The sequence below is a fragment of the Eriocheir sinensis genome, unplaced genomic scaffold (genome assembly GCF_024679095.1).
Source record: "Eriocheir sinensis breed Jianghai 21 unplaced genomic scaffold, ASM2467909v1 Scaffold665, whole genome shotgun sequence".
In the NCBI taxonomy this organism is placed as follows: Eukaryota; Metazoa; Arthropoda; class Malacostraca; order Decapoda; family Varunidae; genus Eriocheir; species Eriocheir sinensis.
Genome location: NW_026112015.1, coordinates 1 through 10083, shown reverse-complemented (window position 1 = coordinate 10083; position 10083 = coordinate 1). Strand labels below are relative to the sequence as shown.

At 45.7% G+C, this 10083-nt stretch overlaps 1 pseudogene; it reads right to left on the bottom strand.

Annotated features, from left to right (window-relative positions):
* Positions 1–346: 346 nt before the first annotated feature.
* LOC126993743 (protein Wnt-7b-like) lies at positions 347–7090 on the bottom strand (annotated as a pseudogene).
* Between the last annotated feature and the right edge of the window lie 2993 nt (positions 7091–10083).

Sequence of the window (10083 nt, the reverse complement as noted above, 5' to 3'; positions counted from 1 at the left end):
ATTGGTGGTGGCGTCCATGTTGTAAACACGCGGGCCACCTAGCACAGCGTTTCAGGCAATGCCATCCATTACGGAGTGTTTGTACGACGTCACCGCTCAGAGATGTCTTGCAGTCACTGAAGAACCTTGTCGATGCTGAACGAAACTATGTCTCGCGCCCTCCAATGAAGAATCTCTGCCGGGAGAGCACAGCCTCGCCGCCTCCGCTACGGACGGTCACTTTTTTTTTTTTACCTTGCAGCCTATTGCGCCGGTAGGCTTCTTCCGGTGGATCTGATGGTCGGTCCAAGGCTTCTTTCCGGTAGGTCCTGATGGTCGGCCCAGCCCGTTCTGGCGCAGGCGAGTGTTTATAGTGGCGCCATCTTGCATTGGCTCATGCTGCCCTCCCAGAGCTCATCTTTGATCCTAGAATCTAGAGTCCGGGTTGATAGGTGGTCTTCTGGACAGCATGTGGGTAGTTTTAAGCCACTCGGCGGCGGCTGAAAATCCCAGCTTGGTGGCACCGGGCGGGGATTGAACTCGCGTCCTCCTGAACACGAGGCCGTTACTTTGACGACTCAGCCACCGCCTCCCCCAACTTGCAGTTGTTCTCCTCGGTGTCCTCCATGCAGGTGTGGCATTGCACGTAACAACACCAGTGAAACTTGCAGTTGCAGTGCCATGTGCGTGTGTACTGGTGAGTGTTGTACCCGCGGCCGCAGCACAGCAGGTCACAGCCACCTGGCCCTGATGATGAAGAGGAGCAGTGAAAGTCTGACCGATACTCTGTAACTCTAACTCTGTAACCATCACTTTGTAACGGTGCACTGTGCTGGGAATTTATAAAAAAGCTCTGCTGGGTCACAATTATTGAGTCGCATTATGTCAATTTTATTGCATACAGCCCTAGAAGTTCGGCAGGAAACTAGCAACAACATTGATGATTATGCTAAAGGTGTGGAGAAACAAACACTGTAAAATGCAAGTAAATTTTGAGGTCGCAGTATATTACCTGACGAAGTTCTGTTGCATTTGCGACCCACGGTGCCCAGCGAACCCACCGCGGGATTCATTGGCAGTAGTTGGGACTCCTTTCCAAGTACAAGATGAAACTTGCGGGGCCGTCGAGCTCTTCTCCTGACCTCTCCAGACGCAGGTGAGGCGTGGATCTTCTCCGGCCCTGAGCAAATAAGGAGAATCACTTTTGCAACGAAAAATTGTTGCTGTTCCACCTCACCACTGGCGACATATGTGGCTTCCTGTAATGCTATCAATATCAATGTATGTAGGTGGGAGTATTATATTATTATTATTATTATTATTGTTATTATTATTATTATTATTATTATTATTATTATTATTATTATTATTATTATTATTATTATTATTATTATTATTATTATTACTATTATTATTACTATTATTATTATTACTATTATTATTATTATTATTATTATTATTATTATTATTATTATTATTATTATTATTATTATTATTATTATTATTATTATTATTATTATTATTATTATTATTATTATTACTATTATTATTATTATTATTATTATTATTATTATTATTATTATTATTATTATTATTATTATTATTATTATTATTATTATTATTATTATTATTATTATTATTATTATTATTATTATTATTATTAGTATTATTATTATTATTATTATTATTATTATTATTATTATTATTATTATTATTATTATTATTATTATTATTATTATTATTATTATTATTATTATTATTATTATTATTATTATTATTATTATTATTATTATTATTATTATTATTATTATTATTATTATTATTATTATTATTATTATTATTATTATTATTATTATTATTATTATTATTATTATTATTATTATTATTATTATTATTATTACTATTATTATTATTATTATTATTATTATTATTATTATTATTATTATTATTATTATTATTATTATTATTATTATTATTGTTATTATTATTATTATTATCATTATTATTATCATTATTATTATTTGCGGGACTGCCTGCTTTCAGTGATTTAATCAATTCATCAGCCATAGGAGTGGCTTACGGGAAGGATTAAAGCACTTCTGGAGGAGGAGGAGGAGGAGGAGGAGGAGGAGGAGGAGGAGGAGGAGGATAAGAAGAAGAGGATGAAGAGAAGATGAAGAGGGAGAGGAGGTGAATGGAAGGGAAGGGGTGGAGAATACCTTATGCACCGAGACGGACTTCCTGTACTTGTGGAAGAGGTGCTTCCCGATGAAGGTGAAGGGCGGGAGGGTCCTCCAGCAGGTCTTGACGGTGCAGGAGCTCGACACGCCGTGGCACTTGCACTCCGTCCTCATCCCGCTCCGCACCGCCTGGGGGCAAGACGCGGGTTAGTGCTTCACACCAACATGGGGACACAGCACCCCTTGGCACCCTGGGCTGCACTCCCCTTCCCCCACCGCCCCATAGAAAGGAAGTGTTATCCATTTCGCGATGATTGTAGTAATGAAAAAAAATGTAATATAATAATAATGTAATAATAATATATATTATATAATAATGTATTATATTATTATTATTATTATGTGTGTGTGTGTGTGTGTGTGTGTGTGTACTGGTCTTATTATTAACATTATCTTTATTAGCAGGTGTTGTTATTGGTGGTGGTGGTGATGGCGGTGATGGTTCTGCTGTCGCTGCTGTCCTTGCTTCTGCTACTCTTGTTATACTGATAGAGCAGCCATCAGGATGAAAGGTAGCTATACAATCGTTCTATTCATAAGCGGGTGCATACGCTATAGCTGCGCGTGCTGTGGTGCTCATCTCTGTACCTTTGGCCTTTTGAGTCTGTGTTAAGTAAGAACCCAATACCCCGGGACACGGGCCAATGTGATATCCGGGATTGCCACAGTTTACCTTCCCCAGGTTTCCCCAGGTACCAATTTATCGACCAGCCCGGAAGGGAGGATGAACAGCTGGGTGAGCTGCACGCCGACTGCCCGGGCCAGGATTCGAATCCAGGCCCGTGGATTCATAACCAGGCGCGCTGACCACTGCTCCACGGATGCGCATATTATTCTTAGCAGCAATATTAATATGCTCAAAAGGAAAAGTATTAAAAAAATAGTGCTAGAAGATAACTAAAACCTTTAGTAACAATTATTACACTTCTAACAGCCGCATGTGCAAAGGAAAAATTGGAGAATAGTGGGAGCAGGGACAAGTAGGGCAACAATATGCAAATTTTCTAAGCAAGAACAGTTTCTGGTGAGCATGCACGGAGCCGCCGCTGCCTTGTGGAGGCGGCGCCCCGGACACTAACCCTGCGTCCCGCCCGGTTGTTGTGCAGGTTCATGAGGGCGCGGCCGTCCCCCTCCACCTCGCGGGCGTCCAGGAACTTCCTCGCGAACCTGACCCCGAACCTGCAAGCGGCCGGGAGGAGGAAGGAACAAGGGGCCGATGAGTATGGGGCTGCGTGCGTGTTGAATCTGTCTCATTATTGTGAGTGTTGGTATATCAGTGTTTGGGTGTCCTGTGTATGAAAGTACGCTGTTTGGTGTACATGCACACGTAAGCTTGCTTCATTCTGAATGCCCGCGTTTATCATCTTTCATATATGTTGTATTGGGGCATGCATTGACAGTAAGTCTGTGATATATATGTCCAGGAGAATGAAGAGTTCAAACAGGACATTCTTAACATGCACCTCTCACCTAATGTCGGCGCTGCAGCCGCCTCATTTCCACCCGGAAGAACTGTACCGCCCTCGCCTGCGGTCGTCACAGCCAAAGGTGGAGATGTTGCCACGGGCAGGCGGTCGTGACGCTGTGGGTGACTCCCGCGCTGGTCACCGCGTACGTGTAGGCGGCCTCGCGGCTCCCTGTGGATACCAGTGAGAGGATTGGTGAGGGAGAACAGGTGAGGGCCTTCAGAGGTGCACCATCGCTCACCGCACTGAACTGTTCCTGTTGTCAATAACTAACCTGACATCCATTAATATTTTTGTTTTTAGAGCATAGCTGTCATAATTCACAAGAGATTAATACACTAGGAACTTTCCTTTGTTGAGAAAAAAAATGTCAAGGAAGCCTTCAGCCATCCAGGTAACCACACCAAGAAGTCATTGTATATTCTTTTCCGTAGACCAACACAACTGAGTTACGACAAATCAGACCATGTTCGCTGTTACTTATTTATGAATTCCTGAAAACTAATTAACATCAAGACAATTATTTGATTCCAAGACATTCTTTGCATGTAATGCGGCTTGATTCAAGACATTCTTTGCTGTAATGCGGCGTTCGGAAGAAGCGGGTGAACTGCTGCCACCGGTGCGGCAATAACCCAGCAATGCCACATTCAAGGGCGGCCTGTCTGCGTGTGTTTGCCTTTTCGTCATAATCACCGGGCGACCCTCGATGGTGATGTCCCGAGGGCTGATGGCGGGAGCAGCAGCACTGAAGAGTTCTGTGGCGTTATGTTTAACGTCTTGCCTCCACATTATATGCCGAAAATGACCCACAGTTTGCTGCCTGCACTTTATGTCAGGCATGTACATATGGCGTCGCAGAATCACATAAATGTGAGGTATTCTCGTCACAGATTTCATGCGGATACTTGCTGATGGGCCGTTACAACGCCAGAAAACGGGCACACAGATAAAGAAACCCAACCGGTTCTGGCACCAGCGCTACGAGTGATTTATATACAAAATTGTAGGGGACGCGTGGCTGGTGGGGCTGAGGCCGGCCATTAAGGGGGTTCAAGGCATGACATTTATTACTAATAAATTTTACTTTCGGTGCAATGATGGCCACGCTGACCACACACTGGCTCCCTCCCCTCCCCTCAGAGATGGGTGTGGCCAGCGCTGGTGGAAGTCGAGAGTGAACTCAGAAAGACCCAGCATTTATATATTTTGCATCTTACGAATGCTGTAAAAGTTGTCTGATAATGTGAAAACATACATCAACTTTAGCATTCATAATTAATGTGTTCAGTTAATGTGCATCTGCCACTGAAAGAGGAGCTGCGCCCCCAGCACAAACTACGCCACCGGGCGGATGGCAGGGCGGGTGTTTTCTTGTTCCCGGCCATACAGGCTTCGTGATGCGACAAATGATCTGGTTCAGTCCGGGGCCCCATCCTGCCCTGCTCAACTCACTCCCCTTGGTTTTTGTAAGATAATGTCCGCGGGCAGCGAGCCTCATTGGTGGCTTTTGTGCCAGATTCCCTCCGTTAGAAAAGGATCATCCAGGAGAATGTACCGTAACTGATTGTTAAGACTGGTGGCACAAGACTTTCTTCATTGACTGTCCACAACGCTTTCACAACGAGGGGGTGCAGGCCAGTCCCTGAATAGTGAACACGTCACGCAGTAAATCGGTCTGCAGATCATCTTCGAGAGGAGTTTTGAGCAAGTTGAAAGTTACATGAACACGGACACGTAATTGGTAAACACTCATAAGAATCCTGCTCATCTTGTAGGAAGGTTTACGAGAAGAGTGTTGTTCGGTGAAGAAATATGGCAAGCTGACCATGTCCTGGGGGATCTCACCAGGCTAATGGACCTTTGAATTGGGTTTAGAGAACAAAATGACAATCGGTACAAAACGAGGATTACATGCTATTACGTAAACAAATAGAGCTGAGGGCAAAGAAGGAGATAAGTAGGGGGAACAGGGGCTCAGGCAGGGAGCAGTGAAAGAGACGTGAAAAGGAACGGTGCGCACGTGTTGAGGGACGAAGCAACCCTTGTGGGGCGCTGTGCTCACCTTGCCCGGCGGCGTGAGAATAATCGGGACACGGGCGCAGATAGCCTCTTGGAGCGGGGATGGCTTGATATGTCGCAAGGGTTAATCCCATGCTCAAGTGCCGAGAAAGGTTACATATACCTTCCCTCCACGACAGCTTAATGGTCAGGGATGCAATGCAGTACGTGCAGCTCAGGCTACTTTAAGAGGTTTATCTGGAGTTTTAGAAGCCCAGAAACATGAATGACTATATCGCCTTACTCTTATATTATGATTATTACACATGATCCTGAGCGACAGAAGTACAAGTAACATCCTGACGAGTGAGAACGAGGGTGTTACTGTCACGGTGCTCGCTTCCATCTTTTGTTAGTAAGTGCCATACAAGCTGCATAATATCAATCAATGTCTGAAATGTGGTTTAGAAAAGCATGGATGAAACCTCGCCAGCCATTATTAACTGACCCACAAGAACGATGTGGCCGAACGCTGCTGTTGGTAGACGCCAGGAACAGTTCCACCGATGATGCTGGAACTGCCGCTGGCACTCTCAGGCCCGCCCTCGCACCTTCACTGATGGCCACCATGGCGTCAGGCGCCCGCGTACAGATGCGGCTCTGGCGGGGCGTGAGGCCGGGCACCCGCGAGCACAGCAGGTGGGCCCAGGACCCCTGACGACACCGTCCTGGGGGAAAGGAAAGATGGGGTGAGGGGGAGGCAGATTAAGTATACGTTAGTGTAGGGACGACCTGCAATGCATCATGATGTGAAGCGCCACCACACACGAACTTACGCCACATGACTCTACGCACTATGTCATTGTCCGAACCTTCTCAAACCATGTGTGGGCTACCATGTACTTACCCAGACCAGCCTTGCGTCCCGATACACCCATGACAAAAACGAGTATGCAGACACTGACATTACTCGTCATCGTCTCGCATTGCTACCATCATCCCAACCTCCACATTGCCTGTTTCGGAATATCGACGTCGAGCAGCAACTCACCATTATGGCGAAGATTGGGGGATACATCATACACGCACGTTGCATAACTAAGTCGGTTTCATTCTTTAGCCAGTTCAAAAGTAAGGGATGGACTACACTGCATACTATTTGTGCTGCTTCTCGAGAAAAATAGTAAACACTATTGTTTTCTTTAAAAAAATATCTCAGCTTTAAAGGTCTACAAAGCTACGTGTGCCAGTCTTTCCTCTCCAGGGCCCGGGGTGGCCCAGGCTCACCGGGGCCGCATGGAGGGGCTGCGGTGCCCAATCATGGGTATTAGACGCCGGACAGATGACCGCCCTGAGGCTGCTGGCGTGGAGGTTGGACTTAATGACCAGGGAAGTTTGGCCCATACTTAGCGGCCGTGGTGAAGCTCTTTGATTGCCGGGGGTGTTGTGCCATCCCTGCGTAATGCCGAGGGAGAAGGGAATTCCGCCACGATTAGCATAACAGAGGAGCCGGTCAAGTGTAAACGCCACCAGCTGTCTGCTAGCGGCGGTATACTCGTGTTTTGCATTGCTTTCTGGGGCCGAGTTCCTACAATACTTTTGTTCCCTAATATTAATGTCATCACAATGCTTCTGAAAACACTGTATTACCTAAATTACTATTTCCATAAATAAATGGCCGCCATCAAGTATAGCACAGTGGTAGGGCGACGCCTTGGATGCGCTGCGTCAGCCCTCACTCTTTACAATCCTTCTAGTTCATTTCTCACGTAGTTTTAAGTAATTCCAGCCGAATACTCACAGAACGTGCCTCGTGTGACACACTTGTTAGCTCACTGAACAGCGTCCCTCCTAACTAGCCTTGATATTTTCAGTGAGCCAATTCGTACGTGATGTCACTCGTCGCCGTGCAGTGCAGCTCACCGCCAGTGATTGTAAACACTTCCTGTCCAACCTTGAAACTGATATCTACATTCCGCGTTTCTTTAACAGTAGTTTATGCCACTTGATATTTTGACACCAGTAATGACACACTTTTGGCAGTGTTGTAAAGTGTTTTCCATTAAAATGGCTCTATTTTTAAGTGATTTGCTGTCGACTTTACGAAGAAAAGTAAGGTGAATTGAAACCCGCATAGCCAGAATTTTGACTTTAAAGCCCAACGATTGCAAAAAGTAACAAAATAACTTACAGTTCCAGGTAAGATTAAGATGCAGGAAAAAAGGATACAGGAATTATCAAGTTTCGAATCCTGCCGTGGCCGGTGCAACTCACCCAGCTGTTCATTCCACCTTTCGGGATGGTTGATAAATGGGCACCTGGGAAACCTGGGAAGCCAAACTGAGATACCTCGGATGTCACGCTGGCTCGTGTCCCGTGATGGGTTCGTAGCCACTACAGGCTCAAGGACCAATGCGACGGATATGTCCCCAAATATACCGTACTTCTATGTAGCCATTTATGCCTGATCTGTGCCAGATGTGAATTAATCCCGGAATACGTGCACTCGCGGCGGTGAAAATCAACTTCAGAGCATAATGATATGTGTAGAAGTGTAAATACTCTTGCTGGGTGTTGTCTTCAGCCTCCCGGGTGTGACGTGAGCCGCGCATCGCAGGGATAGGAGATTGTCAGCTCGTCAGTGCATCTTAAGACTAAATGAATAAAAGTATCAGTGTATCTTTAACAGTAACTTACTGTCGAGAGAGCATCCTATCATCATGTACTACCACAAAACCCATTCCTCGTGATCCTCCATGAATTTGTAATGAATTTTTTTCTCCTATTTTGGGCAATCCTAGTCACAGGGCGCCTCGTTTGTTTGTTCTCCGTCCAGGATGGCCTGGCGTAGAGAGGGCAGGGCGGTTCGAGGGGGGGGCTGGGAGGGTCGGCGGGGCAGGGCGAGAGTTGGTGTCGGAGGAGGTGGAGCTTTGGGTGGACGATGGGTGGAAGTTATTAGTGGGAGGAAGTGGATGCTGTGGACGGGTAGACGTTGGTGAAGGGATGGAGGAAGGGAGGACTGATAGTGGAAGATGTAAATAAACGTAGGTGGAGGTTGTTGGTGGAGGGATGGATGGATGGATCGGTGGAAGGTGGTGAAGTGAGTGATGGTCGAAGAAGCTGTAGCGATCGCGTAAAAAAAAAAAAAAAAAAACATGAAACCACTGTTATCCAAGAAATCTAGTCCTTGTTATGCCACGCTAGAATTCAGGAAAGGCATGCTCAGGTAAAATGTTTTCCGTACATCTCCAGGTAGGCACACGTCTGGAAGCCAGGGGTACGGACGCCCTCCGCTGCCTGAAGCTACAACTTCCATTAATCGAACTTCTCCTTTTTCAATATTTTTTTCTACTAAATGAAGTTCAACAACTGATGAATAAAACATTTATTCAGTTACTCGTCAGCGTCTTGCACATCGTTTGAACATGAATTGGCTGGTCTGCTGGGCTGTCTGAACAGCCATCCTCAGAAGTACCTCGTCGGTTCATTATTTCAAGCCATCATCGCTTCGCCTGGGCAGAAAAAAAGGGACTCGCAAACCACGGAGCCTTGGTGTGGAGGCAGCTGTCCACCTATACGCTTTATTATCGTCCGCCTCCTTCCACGTAGGTCATATCAGAAACCGATGTTACTGTTGTGATTTTAACCAATGCATAGGAACATTGATATAGTCCTAATGAAGTTTACATATTTCCTTTTAATATTATTTCATTATTATACTTAATTAAAATTTTCAACTTTCCAGTGTAGTGTCTTTTCTTATGAGAGCTAATTGGTCTGGTGCGTACAAATTGGTAAACATATCCCACTGCAAGACTCCACTGAACGCACACGACGCCCCAGCACTGCGTAGCGACAGACTATACGCATCAGATCGTCACTTCTACGTACAGACAACTAAACACCAAATGGCGGGAAGCACACAGCTCCTGGCATTGTCGAGAGGCTTACAAATTGATCAGGAAGATGACACTTGAAATAAAACGCGGTCGCAGTACGAAAAAATGAGCACTGATTTTCTGGACTCCTGCGGCAGGGGCGGCGCGTCACCTGCCCCATACATGTGTTGGGGTGCCAAGGAGGGGTGGCAAGGCCCATAATATCTCACCGCTGAGGCGCCCCGCTGTGACCACCAAATACCTGGACAAATTGTTTCCAGTAGGCCTGTCGGGGGCGCAGTCGGTCATGGGCACAGGCGATGGTATCTCTACGCCGGGGCTGGACGACGAGTAATTAGCTCATAATTGTACTTCTATGTAGCCATTTATGCCTGATCTGTACCGAGATGTGTGAATTAATCCCGGAATACGTGCACTCGCGGCGGTGAAAATCAACTTCAGAGCATAATGATATGTATGAGAAGTGTAAATACTCTTGCTGGGTGTTGTCTTCAGCCT